The 19,406-nt window shown below is 39.7% G+C and overlaps 1 protein-coding gene across 1 annotated transcript in view; it reads right to left on the bottom strand.

The window, feature by feature from the left end:
- Nucleotides 1-19,406, bottom strand: part of LOC124134844 — a 171,394-nt gene that overhangs the window by 118,595 nt on the left and 33,393 nt on the right. The window lies entirely within an intron of this gene.

Genomic DNA, 19,406 nt, shown 5'->3' with positions numbered 1-19,406 from the left:
AAATAAAGTATATTTCTTGCTTGACAACGGTTTAAGGATCTATACCGAAACATCGCCTTTACAGTATTAAAGAAGTTGTTATCCATAAATTGTGTCTATCCTGTTCTCAATACTTCGATTTGGCTACAAATTGGAACAGAATATAACTGACAGAAAATGTAAATATAGCAAACATTTGCGTCTTGTTCAAGCAGGACTAGCTACAAACATATATACAAAGTATATTTCACCTCTTTTTATTTTATTTTATGATTGTGGCTTTTGGCTCTGGTATGTCAAATCGGTAAACTGAAAAATCTAATTCCTGAACCAAACTATCAGGCAAAAGAAAGCATACATTTGAAAATTGAATTTAACCCCAAAATGACAAATGTTATCAAAATGGTACTTGGCTGAAAACAGTCTCCGGAACACAGCAAACTTAAGGTACAAAACCCAGCTGTGATACCCGTATCAAATACATCACCATCGCATAACCATTTCTTGTTTGTTTCATTTTTAGCCACCATCAAACTTGGGTGTACATTTTCCTGTGCCCAGCAGTTCCTGTACACCGTGTAATGTATGACACAATGTTTCATTTCAACAAAATATGACATTCTGTATTTACCAGTACTAAACCTTTCACATATGATATAAAAATACAGAAACCACAATAACATCTTTACTAAGATAATAAATATCACACATATACATTTTGAGTAATTATATGCAAATATGTGATATTTGATAGTGAAGGCCTGTGGTGAGAACTTTGTTTATTGCCCCTTGCTGCAAAAGACATTTAAAAAATGCGATCAAATATTCAAAATTTATTTTGACAGATTATCAAATGCATCATTACTCTTCTTTTTTAATGTTTACACTTAAGGACGTTATTTATAGGTTTTGTAAGTTACAACCAGCTATGAGCCTAGTGACAGGATTTCTCATTTCTAGCACTGCCTCTTATAAAAAAACCTTGTACTTCATGTTTAAATATTGATTCGTAACTTGAATGCAAGATAGTGATTTATACACACATGTGTGTGTGTGTATATATATATATATATATATGTTGCACTGTAAAAAACACTCTAGATTTGTGACAAGTACTTGGTAACAGCTACAAGTGACTCCCAATGATAAACGATCCCTGTTTTTATCTTCCACTTCAGCTTTGAGGACAAAAATAACACCACTCATATACAACATTTAAAAAAAATGCCTTTGAATCAAACTTCAAGATTAGATTTATTTCCAAGAACCCTCAACTAATGTCCAGATAGGCTAACACAAGGTGAATTTAAGAACAAGAGAGATTAATCTTTAAAAAAGAGATTTGGCTTGAAAGGAAAGTATAAATTTGCATTAACTGATCTGAGAACCTATAAATTGAGGATGCATATAATTTAGCATTACATCCATCTACACAGCATTTGGAGCCATGATGTGGAGGAAATCTGAGAAGGATGTACTGAGTGGGTAGGCCTTCCCTCAGGCAAGAGGTTGGAAAAAGACTAGCTATCAACTATACTTAAATGTGAAATCCAAAAACTCTCACACACAAAAATACATGGATGTCAGTACCATTTGGAATGAGGAAATGGCGCCAGGTACATATCTGTTTTGAAATACTGGCAAGAGGCAGGTTGGGTGTTGGGCATAAGTCAATATATTTTCTGCAATTTTGTCACCCAAATCCAGAAAGTAAAACTACTCTCACTAAAAATACAAGTGTTTCTGTTCAATGACAATATGTACAAACGATGCCAGGTGCATATCGGTTTTCAAAAAATTGACAAGTAACAGGTGGGTTTCAGTTGCAGCTGAAATGTTTTGATAGTCACAGCCACTGAAACAATGTATAACATACATGTATATAAAGATATACTCACACGCAAAAGAAACGCAAGTGGTTTTAAGCGAATAGGTAACAAACACGGAACCATAAATTGATACGAGTTTTAGCATGAAGTGAAGCCTAATGGTGTTATCAATATTTTTGGTTGCATTTTGGAAGCCCCGAGTAAAAAAGCAACATAAAAAACGAATCGCCAAAATGCACCATTTCAATGAATATGTGGGTATCATGCACCCATTTCTCGCGAAATCGAAAATGCATGAACTGTCACGAACTGTAGTGGGTATAAAACTGTGGCTGATTCTTGGACCAACCACTCCTTGGTCAACAATGCCACGCCTAACTCAAATTCAGAGAAACCAGGCTATCAGATGTTTGGAAGCTGGAGAGTCTGTCCAAGATGTTGCCCATCATTTCAACGGTAACATAACAACAATTTACCATCTCCTGCATCGATACAATGCTACACAGACCACAGGTGACCTTCCTCTGAGCGGTCGTCCTAGGGTCACCACACCTCGACAAGATCGGCAGATTACCTATCAACACCAGCGACATCCGTTCCTAACTGCAAGTGAAAGTGCTCGACAGACCATAGGAACACATAATCGACACATTAGCCAGGACACTGATCCGACGTCTCCGTTCCAACAACCTCATATGTCGCCGACCAGCACGTCTTCCTGTTCTCCAACCACGGCATCGACAAGCACGACTTCAGTGGGCACAGGGTCATCGCAATTGGCGTCATCGTGAGTGGAGGCGTGTCATCTTCTCTGATGAAAGTCGCTTTTGTGTCTCCCATGCAGACGGAAGAGTCAGAATTTGGCGGCGTCGAGGTGATCGTTACGCTGACAGAAACGTTGTGGAAAGGGATCCATGGGGTGGACCTAGCGTCATGATATGGGCAGGGATTGGACTTAATGCGAGACTTGAACCCATGTGCTTTCTGAATGTTGGTCAAGGTCGGGGACACGGCGTCACTGCTCAGCGGTATATTGACCAAGTGATCAGACCCCACGTTGTTCCAAATTTTGCACAACATCAACAACACATTTTCGCGCAGGACAACTCTCGTCCCCATGTTGCCAGAGCTACCATGGCCTTTCTGCAACAACACAACATCCGTGTTCTACCGTGGCCTGCCCTCAGCCCTGATCTGAACCCCATCGAACACTTGTGGGATGAGGTTCAAAGGCGTCTGCACAATGTGCGCCCAGTCCCTACAACTGCCGATGAACTACACACAGCTGCTCTGGATGTGTGCAGGAGGATCCCTAGGGCCTTCACAAATCGTCTGATCCACTCAATGTACAGGAGATGTGTGGCAGTAATCAATGCTAATGGTGGTCACACCAGGTATTGACTGACATTTTGGGGTATTGACCTGAAACTGTGTAGGCCCTTAACATTTGAAAAAAACAATTATGTCATCTGCCTTTTAATCCATTAAACTGTCTTCAGTCAAATTAGCCCTATTAGTATTTCTTGTCTTCACTGTTGAAAATAAATAACATGTATACTGCATACTTGACTTGCGTTTCTTTTGCGTGTGAGTATATATAAAAAATTCTTACAAAATAATACATGTTACTGTAAACGATATATACTAATGATGCCAGGTGCACATCTGTTTCAAAAAAATTTCAGGTAACAGGTGGTGTTCGTCAGAAGGCAAAATAAAAAAATTACCCAAAATTAAATAGAAAAATCTCCAACTAAAACTACAATAGTCCCTGTACAATGAGGAATACAGCAATGACACCAGGTATTTGCAAATGGGAGCAACTAGGCTTGTACAAGTCTCTAAAGCAATAATTATTAGTTTAAATCATAGTTTCTAGATTATAAAAATATTAAGAACAAGATATCCCTAAAATGTACTGTCCTCATATCTAGACTTGCCTATTAGGAGGATAGAATTAATACACATATATGGAATTATCTTTCAGCACAGTCTTTGAGCAAGTTTATGTGCAACATTCACTTTGGGGAAGATGGCTGTGAAATGTATATAGTACACAGGTACCTGGGGCTTACTCAAGTATAAACCTCTGAGATCTACAAACATCGTAAGTCCCATACTTTAACATAAGACTGACAACAGTTGGTCTGAGGTCTGCAAACATCGTAAGTCCCATACTTTAACATAAGACTGACAACAGTTGGTCTGAGGTCTGCAAACATCGTAAGTCCCATACTTTAACATAAGACTGACAACAGTTGGTCTGAGGTCTGCAAACATCGTAAGTCCCATACTTTAACATAAGACTGACAACAGTTGGTCTGAGGTCTGCAAACATCGTAAGTCCCATACTTTAACATAAGACTGACAACAGTTGGTCTGAGGTCTGCAAACATCGTAAGTCCCATACTTTAACATAAGACTGACAACAGTTGGTCTGAGGTCTGCAAACATCGTAAGTCCCATACTTTAAAATAAGACTGACAACAGTTGGTCTGAGGTCTGCAAACATCGTAAGTCCCATACTTTAACATAAGACTGACAACAGTTGGTCTGAGGTCTGCAAACATTGTAAGTCCCATACTTTAACATAAGACTGACAACAGTTGGTCTGAGGTCTGCAAACATCGTAAGTCCCATACTTTAACATAAGACTGACAACAGTTGGGATCATGATTTGTCGAGTTTTGATGAATCTGTTCCTGGAGCCCACTGAGATTTTGGAATGTACCACACAACTAGAACTGATAACAAAAAGGTTGGCTCTACTTATCACAACTTCCTGACTTCCTTGTACGAACCAACCCTGTCTTTAACTCCCACATGTTTTTGAACTATCACTGCCCAGTTAACAAATCAATACTATATATCACTCTGTACATTTAATCAAAGGTGTTCTGAAACATTTCCATGTCCGACATGAGTAGCTGGCTGATAACATCTACCAATAAGGAAGACTCCAATAGCCTCATGATGCTTTGATCTTCACACTAGATCTAAGGCCATTGTTGAGAATGTTCGTTTCCCATACTAAACCAGACTGACATTTAGTCCTAGAAATAAAGTCATCTTATTTAAAAATATATATCTACAAAATACAAAAATAAATTCAAATGGAGCCAAGAACAATCATTAGTTTCAGGTCCTAGAGCTGAGGCAATTTAGACTTGCCAAATCATTCAAAACTTGACTTGGACTCAATATTTTTCTCATGGGTCTGGGAGACAGACAAATACTAAAATTTCAATTATGGGCAGGTATGGGCAGTAACTCTAATTTTAGTTTTTGGTTGTTTTTTTACATACAAAAATAAAAATAATGGGGTTGTTAGGTTAAATCAAATAAAATTATAATTTTTCTAAAGTATTCTCCTAAAATGTGTTGAGTGAATATTGTTTGCTTCAGTCAGCAGTATTCAAGCGATAAGTCCTTGGAACATTGGCCCGGAAGGGGAGGTTCAGCTGTATTCAATCTATATCAGCCTGTAAATAATCAGTTCAGGGTCAGACAAACAAGTGGTTGACAGCATGATCAACATCTGGGCATGATGACACACAAACAGCCAGGTGAGACACTCCAACCATCCGATCCTCATTTCAACAAGGGGTGGTGGTTGACAGCATGATCAACATCTGGACATGATGACACACAGTCAGACAGGTGAGACACTCCGACCATCAGATCCTCATTTCAACAAGGGGTGGTGGTTGACAGCATGGGGAGCATCTGGGCATGATGACACACAGTCAGACAGGTGAGACACTCCGACCACCTGATCCTCATTCCAACAAGGGGTGGTGGTTGACAGCATGATCAACATCTGGGCATGATGACACACAGTCAGACAGGTGAGACACTCCGACCACCTGATCCTCATTCCAACAAGGGGTGGTGGTAGACAGCATGATCAACATCTGGGCATGATGACACACAGTCAGACAGGTGAGACACTCCGACCATCCGATCCTCATTTCAACAAGGGGTGGTAGTTGACAGCATGATCAACATCTGGGCATGATGACACACAGTCAGACAGGTGAGACACTCCAACCATCCGATCCTCATTTCAACAAGGGGTGGTGGTTGACAGCATGATCAACATCTGGACAAGATGACACACAGTCAGACAGGTGAGACACTCCGACCATCCGATCCTCATTCCAACAAGGGGTTGTGGTTGACAGCATGATCAACATCTGGGCATGATGACACACAGTCAGACAGGTGAGACACTCCATCAGATCCTCATTCCAACAAGGGGTAGTGGTTGACAGCATGATCAACATCTGGACATGATGACACACAGTCAGACAGGTGAGACACTCCGACCATCCGATCCTCATTCCAACAAGGGGTAGTGGTTGACAGCATGATCAACATCTGGGCATGATGACACACAGTCAGACAGGTGAGACACTCCGACCATCCGATCCTCATTTCAACAAGGGGTGGTGGTTGACAGCATGATCAACATCTGGGCATGATGACACACAGTCAGACAGGTGAGACACTCCGACCACCTGATCCTCATTTCAACAAGGGGTGGTGGTTGACAGCATGATCAACATCTGGGCATGATGACACACAAACAGCCAGGTGAGACACTCCGACCATCCGATCCTCATTTCAACAAGGGGTGGTGGTTGACATCATGATCAACATCTGGGCATGATGACACACAGTCAGACAGGTGAGACACTCCGACCATCCGATCCTCATTCCAACAAGGGGTGGTGGTTGACAGCATGATCAACATCTGGGCATGATGACACACATTAAGACAGGTGAGACACTCCGACCATCCGATCCTCATTCCAACAAGGGGTAGTGGAGAAATGTTTCGGAACCTCCACCAATGTTAACCTGGAAACTGTTTCGGGAAATTCAACAAATCAAATCTGTAATTATCCATAAAATTGTGTCAACCTTGTTCAACTAATCAGTATACAAGCCTAAAACGTGGATGAGTGAATGAGTTTGAGGGGTTGTATGTTGTCCAGCAACAGTCCAGCTACATCATTGTGTCACACAGTGCATTACACAGCGCATTACACGGTGCATCCACGTGGGGAATCAAACCCAGATCATTGGCATGATGATCCAACACAACACCCACTAGGCCGACCCACCAGCCAGATCTTGATGACCCTGATGCAAATGAACACAGAGCCAACCTGTTTTGTAGGCCACTACAGATTCATTATTTGTTTGAGGCAGTGGGGTAGCCCAGTTGTTAAAGCGTTTGCCTGTCACACAGAAGACCCGGGTTCGATTCCCCACATGGGTACAAAGTTTGAAGACCATTTTTGGTGTCTGCTGCTGTGATATTGCTGGAATATTGCTAAAAATGGTGTAAAACCATACTCATTCACTTACTTACTCATTTGTTCTTTTATATCCCAAAAGTTATGAAACAGAAGACATTTCTACATAAAAGGTCTATTTTTGCTAGCAACCAATTGATTTTCTTTGATTGTCACTGATTGTCACTGATTGTCATTCATATAATTTTCACTACTATTTTGCCTTTTACGCCCAATGGAATCTGTTTCGTGGTTTAATCGAGATGGGTTATTCCCTGGCATTGACGTTTGATATATTTGAACATTGACAGATATTGATGCTTTATCTACTGTCTTAATATTGTATAAACTGCTGGAATCATATTAAGTTAGCACAGCTATTGCTATACATGTACATTTGAACAAAGTGGGTGATATTTGTGATACATTCACAAGCCCTCATGGCATGTGTGGCAACATGGTAGTGTTTGTTCTTCTAGCAACCCAAGCAGAGTGTATTTATGGCACTACACTATTTCCGACAGCCTTTTTTAAACAAGGCAAGTAATTTACAACCCAACTGTTCATGCTCACAAAGTCCTAAAAGGGAATAAGGGATTTCAAAGAGATTTAAAAAAAAAAAATTATGAATATAGCAAAGCTTTATCCACTGGATCTGTGAACTATCAATGAAGTGGTATTAGCAGCTCTGAGAGAATTAAAACAAACATTAAATATTTCCACTTCATACACAGGCTCAACATATATGAATTTCTCCTAAAGAGAATGCCCTCCAGCACCGTGTATGAATAAGCCACCCAATGACGTCAAAGGGCCCCTTCCAGCATTGGGGCTGGCTGGGCATTTGTTTGGATAGTCCATGGGCTAATACTGTTAGTTATTTCACAGCTCACTACACATCCCGACACCATTTTATATCACATCTAACAAATTAATCAACTCGGCAAGCACACTCCCCTCCGAGAGAATTGCCATTGTCATGCAATTGCTGTGTTTGATGTTCCGTTATTGATGAGGTAGCTGCACTGGCTGCAGCAGTATAACAAATGCAGCATGACTTTGACTGAAGGAGTCTGCCGGGGCAGGGATGGGGGTCGGGATAAAGTGATGAAAGATGAAGCCACCGGATCCACATTCTAGGGCCACAATTGACTGTCACCCATCACCTTCATCAGCTTTAATAGAATGCTTTACTGGAGACTCTACAATCTCATAACATCTCACGTCCCTTGTCTTTCTAAAGTTACACCGAAAATTGCAGAAGGTCATTATCAAAATATGTACCCTTTTTATGTCAGTAATCTCTATCTTTCATAAAGTTTGAGATAGCCCTTAAGTTTCATCCCTAATATTTCAGTGGGGAACCAAATTAACATATATCATCGAACATATGCCTTGTCAGTGCTTTATTTTCTTGTGGTGGAGTGGTATATAGTCTGAAATTGTTGAAATTTCACTGTCAATAGACACCAAATGCACTTTTCCGTGAACATATTTCAGATTTTATGTCATACACATGAGTTTTTATGTTGTTATTTTACTAATGGGATTAGAATCTTTTAAAGAAACATTGGTTTCCTCTATGTTTCTATCTTTAAATAATGAAAAATAAGAAAAGCATGCTTGTCTAAAAGGTTCCTGTCCTTGGTGTAACCATTTGTTTAATTAGGTGTAAGAGTTATCCATCTTTATGTAGAAAGAAGGCTCTCTCGTTACATCAATTCCTGTCTTCCATGGGGAGTATTGTCTTTCAGTCAACTGAAGAAAAATTTATCCCCAACTGGAAAAAGGTAGACCATTTGTTAAGTTTAGATGTTTCGATCTTGTTAAATCTCTAAAAGTTTGAATTTTCAAATTTAATTTTTGTTTATTCAACAGGACCAAAAGGGGTACAAATTTTGATAATGACCCAGACACAATTAAAATATACATATGAAAATGATGAGTTTATATTTCAAGTAAACAAAGCATAAAAATCAAAATATTATATATTTGAAAAACATTCTACGGAGGTTTTCTTTTCTTTTCTGTTTGTGAAATACCACATTGTATTTGTGGGAAGATTTGAAAACAATAACAGGGTTGAAGTCAATATATATATCCGTACTCAACAGGTTAAGTCAATCAAATTGTAGCCTCGCTTTCAAATGAAGTTGAAAATAACAATGATGATGAAAATGATTATGAGGATTAGGATGATGATGATGATGATGATAACGAGGATGTAAAATCAGTAATGATAATGTTGGTGATTATTATCATTTAAATGATGATGATTATGATGATGATGATAATACTGATAATAATTTGATGATAATAATAATAATGCTATTGATGATAATAATGATGATAATTATAATTATACTACAAATAATTATGCCAATAATAATTATGCTTATAGTAACGATGGTGATGATGGTGATGGTGATGATGATGACAATGATGATGATGATGATGATGATGATGATCCAGTCGAAATAGGAGGCTCCACTTCACATAAGAGCAAGCATATGAATATAAACTCAAAGCATCTTCTCCAGTCAATGATTAGCGATAGTAATCAGACCCATTGCACTAAGTTCTCTGTAAGAGTCAAACTAAAACACACTGTGCAACCTCTGACATGAGCGTACAATGAGAATAACATACTCCAACTGGTGTCATGTTGTGTCAAAGTGATCTGAATCTTTATGACAGAATTCATAAAAGTGTGCCTTGAGTTGGTGAAGTAGAGTACCACAAACTCGGGGCAGCCCCACAAACTACTTCACCGTTACAAGGTGAGGGTAAGACCCAGCCACTCTACAACTCCATCAACAGTACCGATACTTCACCGTTACAAGGTGAGAGTAAGACCCCGTCGCTCTACAACACCATCAACACTACTATTAAAACATGATTTACAACCTCCCCTAGATTCCAGGATAGCATTGTGGTGGAGGCCCCGCAACAGGTACCCACTACCCCTTGTTGAAATGAGGATTGGGTGTGTCACCTGTCTGATTGTGTGTCATCATGTCCAGATATTGATCATGCTGTCAACCACAACCCCTTGTTGAAATGAGGATCGGGTGTGTCACCTGTCTGATTGTGTGTCATCATGTTCAGATGTTCTTCATACTGCCCTGAACTGAATTTGTAGTGACCTAACTAAAAAACAGGTTGGGGTAATTGAGATCTGGGTGGTTTGATTCCCAACTTGGAAGCACTGTGTGAAGCAGTTTCTCCAACACTGATGTAGCTGGACTGTTGCTGGACAACATACAACCCCTCCCACTCATTCACTCATCCACGTGTTAGGCTTGTATACTGATTAGTTGAATTTCTCCAAAACAGTTTCCAGGATAACATTGGTGGAGGTCCCAAAACATTTCTGCACTACCCGTTGTTGGAATGAGGATCAGGTGGTCGGAATGTCTCACCTGTCTGATTGTGAGTCATCATGTCCAGATGCTCTTCATGCTGTCAACCACTTGTTTGACCCTGAACTTATTATTTACAGGCTGATATAGATTGAATGCAGCTGAACCTCCCCTTCTGGGCTAGTGTTCCAAGAACATCGAGCTATGAGCAGACTAAAATGAGTATTGGATGGTCAGAGTGAGAACCCTGAATGTAGGTCATTGTACTCTGCTCCTGCTATCATCCATTGATCTGCCACCATGACATAACTTACTCACTATTTATATATACTACTCAAAAGAAGTTAAAGAACACCCGATTCCTTCATATTACAAAAGTTAATCTGTCAGAGTAATATAAAAGAATCGGGTCTTCTTTAACTTCTTTTGAGTAGGATACCTGAAAAGAACTATAGAATTCTTTCGTTCAATTTAACCCAATCGCACTGCAACTCCTACACTGTGTTGGCACTGTGAGAGGCACAGGTGGCGCCGGGACAAACACAACGGTCTTCTTTAATTAGGACTTACAGCATGGGCAATTTAAAGTGGGCCGAAGAATACCGGTAGTGTACTGTACAAGGGTTTGTAGCTCACCCTAAGGTGGCCATAACTAAGATGGAACTGGAATTCAACCGACTTCTCAGATGTGATGTTGAACACTTACATGTTTACAACATGTGGACAAACAGCAGACAACTAAAAGAAGCCATTAGCTTGCTTGAACAGGACATTCACGTACTGTGTGCAGGGATTGCCAGTAAACTTTTTAGTTCAATATCTCTGCTAAAAGAGAACTATACCTTGCCAGTATGACAAAAGACAATTTCATTCATAAAGGTATTTTTTCCTAAATAATAGCAGGCAGATCTGTTGTGAGCAAAGTTAAGTTCTAACTTGAAGTATTCATGTCCAGTATTTTCAGCAGACTAATTCTGGTGCATCTATCCCTGGAACACTTAATGCAGCTGCACGTTTACTGGGATGAATTTCATGTGCTAAGTATTAAGGAAAATGATAATGAAATTTAACCATGTGTGGTTAGTTTTTTAATTTAAAAAGAAGGGTGGTGGGGTACCCGGGGGAGGTGGTGGTATTGGGATCTTATCATAAAAAATAATATATGATTTTTCAACTGAAGCTGAAAAAATATATAATCTCAATACAAAATCTTAGGCACCCCCAGAATATGAAATGGTCAATACCATTCGCTTGTCACTCAGGAAGGCCTGGGTTCGATTCCACACATGGGTACATTGTTTGAGGCCAATTTCTAGTGTCATCTGCTCAGACATTGCTGGAATATTTCTAAAAGCAGCATTAAACCCAACTCACTCACTCGTTAGGAAATGAACCACCTACAACAAGTATTTGAGATGAGTGTCTATTCTGCCCCGGAATCCTCATGGGGAGTTTAGGTGTATCGTTGGATCATAGGTTCTCGGATGTCATACTTTTTCGGACGGCCATGTTTATCGTGATTATTCGTGCTATAACAGGGGGTGAAGCATCACACAGACATTGTAAATACTCAGATGATGGCTTTATTTTGAGAGAAAGTTGTCTTTTATAAGTGAATGAGATGTTTTACAGTTGTTCAGGTGATTAGAGAGAAAACTATGAATGTTTAAGTGTCCAAAAACCTGTAACACGGGGATATATAAACGGAATCATCCTATATCTTTTGATATTTTTGCTCAGGTCATCATCATGCAGTGCTCCGTTTCAGGGCAGTTCAACATGTGACATCACGTGATCTCTAACCTGCTGAACACTGCTCAGTAGTTTGGCTTGTATGAAATCCCATCTGTATATAAAGATCGGTGTACAAGCCTTTTGTATATTTCAGTCAGTAGACAGTGAGACTAATTAGACTGTACATGTTGTATGCAATACAGCATACAGCCGTAAATGTATACGTTATTGCTACATACATTAACATATATCACCACTGATCTTACTGACTGTTTGTTTAATGTGCAAAAACAAAATGTGAATACATTCTAAATCATCTGTTTTGATTTGGCAACATGATAGTTCGTGTGAAGTCAACTATGTTCATGAGTCTGTTCCAAGAAACTACTTCTTGTAGCATAATGACTTAAATCCGCCTTCTATGGCTACAAAATTGCATCTAGTATATCTAAATGCATTGTATATTCCTACATAGCCGTGGCACAACGTAAAAATAACTTCTGTCACTAGTGGAATGCAATTCTTCTACGTTCCCTCGACCGTATCCTCGAGTGGAGAAACTACTTCAGGTATGACGTCACTTTGTTTACAGTTGGATCGGTTGTAAAAATCTCAGGCTAGAGAGAAGTTTTGCCGGTTCGTGACCGAGAAAGGAGAGTTGCGGTTCACGAATTATACATTTCTTCTATATTTTATTAATTGAAGGTAATACTGTTAAAAGAATAATCATATTCTTTATAATGAAATAAATATTTATTGTGTATTTCTTTATTGTGAAATTGTTCTTGATAATTTAAATAATTAAAACTGTGTGGTTGGTGGTATTGGGAGTGATCCACAATTTGCTACGGAAAGCTCTACCCCAATACCTATGCCCAGAACCGTTACAATCGGGTTAAATTTCATCCATATGTCTGTAAGTACTGTCAGAAAACTAATCACAAACCAATTTTTACACCATAATACTCACATGGATAACACTGACCAGCTGCTTATTGAACTTGACTTATATTAACATATGACTTTGCAAAAAATTGGATTTGGTTGAAATCCTTCAAATTTTCTGTTTAAACTTTGACCTACCTAATGTTGACTGTATTCAGGCAATGGATTCACTGTGCAGAGTTGCGTACCTTAGTTGTGCCAGGAACCAATGATCATGGCATGAAGCCAAGATTTGCCCTAATTCTGTTTCTAGTTCTGTCAGTATTAAACCCATCATCACTTCGAGCTCTCCTCCCACACCAAGCTGCTCTACACTGAAAACTGAAGCACTGTTCTCCCACTCTCTCACTAATATTGACATGAGTCGTTGGCGACAAACCAAAACTGTCTTTCATTGGAGACTGACAATGAACATATTTATATGCATTAAAAATTATTATTATTATATATTACAAATAAATTCATCAATATTTCATCTGGAAACCATAAATGTAGACAACAGATGTGGGATGGACGAAGCACACTTGTATCAATGATGAAAGTACATGCTGCATCAATATTATATCTGAAAGAATTGTATCTCAAATGTATGACTCAGCCTGTGACACCAGGATCAATTCCCGTCCCGTACAGAGCTTGTTAAAGGTCAAAGGCACTCATAAAACACTACTTACTCCACTTTGTTTTAACAAGGTTAAGTTTCTGAATACTTCATTTAAGGATTGACTGTGTATTGGTTTTGGTTCATAGTGGTATGGGGGCGGTTGGGTAGCCTAGTGGTTAAAGCGTTCGCTCGTCCACCGAAAACCCGGGTTCGATTGCCGACATGGGTACAATGTGTGAAGCCCATTTCTGGTGTCCCTCACCGTGATATTGCTGGAATATTGCTAAAAGCAGCGTAAACCCAAACTTACTCACTCACTCACTCATTGTGGGATGAATTGAAAAAACGATGCCCAAACTTTTGTAAGAATACGCTACAAGGGTTTTATGAAATTGAGTTGAGTGAGAGCTTGGGTGGCAACAAATTCAATTAAACACTTGTTCTTTATGTCAACTGAAACTATTTCAAAAGGCATGCTTGATTTTTTGGTAATATTAGGCAAAATGGCCACAAAATCAAAATAAGTAGTTCTTGGTATTTAAGTATGATATACTAACACACAACAATGTCGTTGTACAGGTTTCGACTTTCATTTGATTTGTTTGGCGATGAGCATTAAACACATGTTTCTGATTTCGAGTTTTAGTTGTATGTGTTTTCATTGTGTTTCGGCCGGTCGGGCGGTCGGGTAGTCTAGTGGTTAAAGCGTTCGCTCGTCACGCCTAAGACCCGGGTTCCATTCCCCATCTGTGTGAAGCTAATTTCAGCTGTGATATTGCTGGAATAGCTCACTAACTCACTTACAGTCAACTAGATAAATCAAATTATTTGTGAAAAATGATGGTGTTATTCCATTAAGCCACTTTGTCATTACTTCAGATAATAATGGGCATCTCATGTAAGGCCATGGTTTTAAGCATTTCAATCATCAGTAAATAAGTCATTACCATAATCAAGAAGAACATTTCTCAAAGAAATATCCTGAATTTTGTACCATTATTACCTTCGTCATCTCTAAGGCAACCATTTGCACTGATTAACCAGGCAGTTGTATAGGTCAACAAGTCAAGCCGTTTCATGTTACCCCTTCCGGCATTACTCAATCCATACCAAATACATCATGGGATCAATAGCATACAAGTAAAATGTCAGGTCCAGATAAACATTTAATTTACTTTAGGATTGAATTAATTGTGATGTTTTCTCTGGATCAATTGACAACTTTCTAAGTGACAATTAGTCATCATAACACAGTGGAAAATGTCATCTTTATAATGATGGAGTCACCCATTGTTAAAGATAATAATTATGAAATACTCATATCCCGGCCAATATGACATGTCCGGTTGTGTGCAAGGCAAGAAATATTGGATAATTTTCAAGATCTGCTCAGAAACAAGCACTACCCCCATTTTGAGTCTAAGTCAAAGTCGTTGCTTTGGGGGTGGTCGGGTAGCCTTGTGGTCAAAGAGTTTGCTTGTCACGCCGAAGACCCAGGTTCAATTCCTGACATGGGTACAATGTGTGAAGCCTATTTCTGGTGTCCCCCGCCGTGATATAGCTGGAATATTGCTAAAAGTGGCGTAAAACCATACTCACTCACTAGCGCACTCGTTGCTTTGGAAACTCGAAGATCATATTTTTTTTAAATCCCAAACTATCAAAAATCACCAGCTTACCACCAAACCTATCTATGTGCCAAGTTTGGTGAAGAAATATTCTACGTTTTTTAAGGTCTTCTCCAGAAAGGAGCACTACCACCATTTTCAGCCGTGAATAGATCTGGTATCCGACTCACTTTTGCTCATCAGACACTAGAACTATTCACTTGTTTCATAAAATTCAGGAGCTTGTTTAGTATTCTCAATATAACAATGCTTTGCAGACCACGGCGACATCATCAGTTACCATGACATCACAGTCAAATGACATCACTACTCTCTCTGCCACAGGAGATGGTGAGCTGTACTTCTTACACTCAAGACACTGCTTATTACTGTTTATTACTTGCTCGTGAAGAGATCACCCGTTTAATAAACATACAGCTGTATTATACATTGTGTTATACCAAAACGCGTGCTTATGTACTCTCGGAACATATTGAAAGCTCTCGACATCCCTTGGCTTATTCAACGACATTTAGTGTGGAGTTAATTGATAGATCAGTGAGAGAAGCTCATGCACACTCGATGACCCCAGCAGCCTTGTTGCTAGGCTGACGTCACATGGCATTGTTTCACCGATTGATCTTGTAACAAAATTCCGCAAATTATGTCATCGGGTATTGTGACATGATTGTAAACTTTGAGGTGCAAGGCCCCATTCCACAAGGCGATCGTATTGTAGCGCAACAACAGTCGTTATTCTAAGTTAAAGTCTGTGAGTTGTGATAACCTTGGTGCTATGATAATTTTGTGGAATGGACAAATTCTAAAGATGGACCATTGTATGGTATTTTATTCATACGTTTCAACTTTTGACGTGTTTGAAGTATCATTCTGTTAAACTCAATCGGATTATGCCGTGGGTCATGTAGGTGTCAGCCTAATCACACTCAACAGTGTAATTCAAAAAACGTTTTAAATGGCAAGTAATAAATAAAATACTAAACTCGCTCCCGTGTAAAACCAATTCGTGAATAGTTGTGGAATCTGACTCACTTTCGCTCATCAGATACCACAACTATTCACTCATTTCATAAAATTGGTATTACACGGGAGCTTGTTTATTATTCTATATTTACTAACTGAGGAAGTTGCAAGAATGAGTTTGGATGATAAATAGAATCTCACCCTTGTGTCTTTTGATTTCAAATATATGAACACTCATAAAAAAAGAAGTTTAAAGCTCATCAGCAAACCTCAAAGATTTCAACTTTTAATGAGATCACAGATGAACAGATAACCATATTTATTTTGACAATGTTTGTCCCGCTCATGTGATGTCAAAATGACCTCTCAAAAGGGCACAAAACTCAAATCAACTTTCAATCCAAGCCATCTGCTCTATTTCAGACAACAGACATAACATCGCAAAATAAATTTTGGAAAAAATGTCTTAAAATCCGAATTAAAAAATACAAAACTACACTGCTATATATGGAAATATAAACCAACTTAAATCTGTCTACAAACATGAGTAATCAGATTGTCTGAATCGAGATGCCGTGTACGAACAGATTCAATAATTCAATCTGACAGTCTTGTGCAAAGAAAATAATCTCAGTCTTGAAATGGATAAATTTAATATCTGCACCCATCAAGTTGATGTATAATGTGTTTCAAGTATACTCGAACTCTATTGTTAAACATACCTCACAGTGAAACTGATCCAACAGCTTGATGATATAAGTTTATTTATCTGGTTTCATGGCTGAAGATAAACTCAAAGGAACCCAATCCAAGTGGCCAAACTTAACCGAATCACACATTTGTTTAGAGATATAGTGAGGATGTGTAGTTTCTTGCCAAGAAAGATGTTTTTTGTCATCTACTGACCTGACAAAGATTTCAGGTTCTATTTATGATATATTTTCTTACTGATATTGAAAGTTCTGGCATGAAGTGTTATGTTACCGAAGTAAGATGTGGACATCACTATGACTGTTAAAGTATGTCTTAATTTATCCCTGACAGTCCTCCCCTCAGATGCTGAAGTGCACCGCTCATTGTGATGAGACTGTGGCAGTCAGATTCCCCAAGCTCAGACACTGATCTGATGTACAGACTCACATCATGTGGTGGCTCTCTTTCAGACACTGATCTGATGTACAGACTCACATCATGTGGTGGCTCTCTATCAGACACTGATCTGATGTACAGACTCACATAGAGTGGTGGCTCTCTATCAGACACTAATCTGATGTACAGACTCACATAGAGTGGTGGCTCTCTATCAGACACTAATCTGATGTACAGACTCACATAGAGTGGTGGCTCTCTATCAGACACTAATCTGATGTACAGACTCACATAGAGTGGTGGCTCTCTATCAGACACTGATCTGATGTACAGACTCACATCATGTGGTGGCTCTCTATCGGACACTGATCTGATCTACCGACTCACAAAGAGTGGTGACTCTCTATCAGACACTGATCTGATGTACAGACTCACATCATGTGGTGGCTCTCTATCAGACACTGATCTGATGTACAGACTCACATGGAGTGGTGACTCTCTATCAGACACTGATCTGATGTACAGACTCACATCATGTGGTGGCTCTCTATCAGACACTGATCTGATGTACAGACTCACATAGAGCGGTGGCTCTCTATCAGACACTGATCTGATGTACAGACTCACATCATGTGGTGGCTCTCTATCAGACACTGATCTGATGTACAGACTCACATCATGTGGTGGCTCTCTATCAGACACTAATCTGATCTACCGACTCACATAGAGCGGTGACTCTCTATCGGACACTGATCTGATGTACAGACTCACATAGAGTGGTGGCTCTCTATCAGACACTGATCTGATGTACAGACTCACATCATGTGGTGGCTCTCTATCGGACACTGATCTGATCTACCGACTCACAAAGAGCGGTGACTCTCTATCAGACACTGATCTGATGTACAGACTCACATCATGTGGTGGCTCTCTATCAGACACTGATCTGATGTACAGACTCACATGGAGTGGTGACTCTCTATCAGACACTGATCTGATGTACAGACTCACATCATGTGGTGGCTCTCTATCAGACACTGATCTGATGTACAGACTCACATCATGTGGTGGCTCTCTATCAGACGCTGATCTGATGTACAGACTCACATCATGTGGTGGTTCTCTATCAGACACTAATCTGATCTACCGACTCACATAGAGCGGTGACTCTCTATCAGACACTGATCTGATGTACAGACTCACATAGAGTGGTGGCTCTCTATCAGACACTGATCTGATGTACAGACTCACATCATGTGGTGGCTCTCTATCAGACACTGATCTGATGTACAGACTCACATCATGTGGTGGCTCTCTATCGGACACTGATCTGATGTACAGACTCACATAGAGTGGTGGCTCTCTATCGGACACTGATCTGATGTACAGACTCACATAGAGTGGTGGCTCTCTATCAGACACTGATCTGATGTACAGACTCACATCATGTGGTGGCTCTCTATCAGACACTGATCTGATGTACAGACTCACATAGAGTGGTAGCTCTCTATCGGACACTGATCTGATCTACCGACTCACAAAGAGTGGTGGCTCTCTATCAGACACTGATCTGATGTACACTCACATCATGTGGTGGCTCTCTATCAGACACTGATCTGATCTACCCACTCACAAAGAGCGGTGACTCTCTATCAGACACTGATCTGATGTACAGACTCACAAAGAGCGGTGGCTCTCTATCAGACACTGATCTGATGTACAGACTCACATCATGTGGTGACTCTCTATCAGACACTGATCTGATGTACAGACTCACATCATGTGGTGACTCTCTGTCAGATACTGATCTGATGTACAGACTCACATAGAGTGGTGACTCTCTATCAGACACTGATCTGATGTACAGACTCACATAGAGTGGTGGCTCTCTATCAGACACTGATCTGATGTACAGACTCACATAGAGCGGTGGCTCTCTATCAGACACTGATCTGATGTACAGACTCACA

This window comes from Haliotis rufescens, unplaced genomic scaffold (assembly GCF_023055435.1).
Source record: "Haliotis rufescens isolate VD_foot unplaced genomic scaffold, xgHalRufe1.0.p SCAF_3, whole genome shotgun sequence".
NCBI classification, from domain to species: Eukaryota; Metazoa; Mollusca; class Gastropoda; order Lepetellida; family Haliotidae; genus Haliotis; species Haliotis rufescens.
This window is presented reverse-complemented; position numbering and strand designations above follow the sequence as displayed.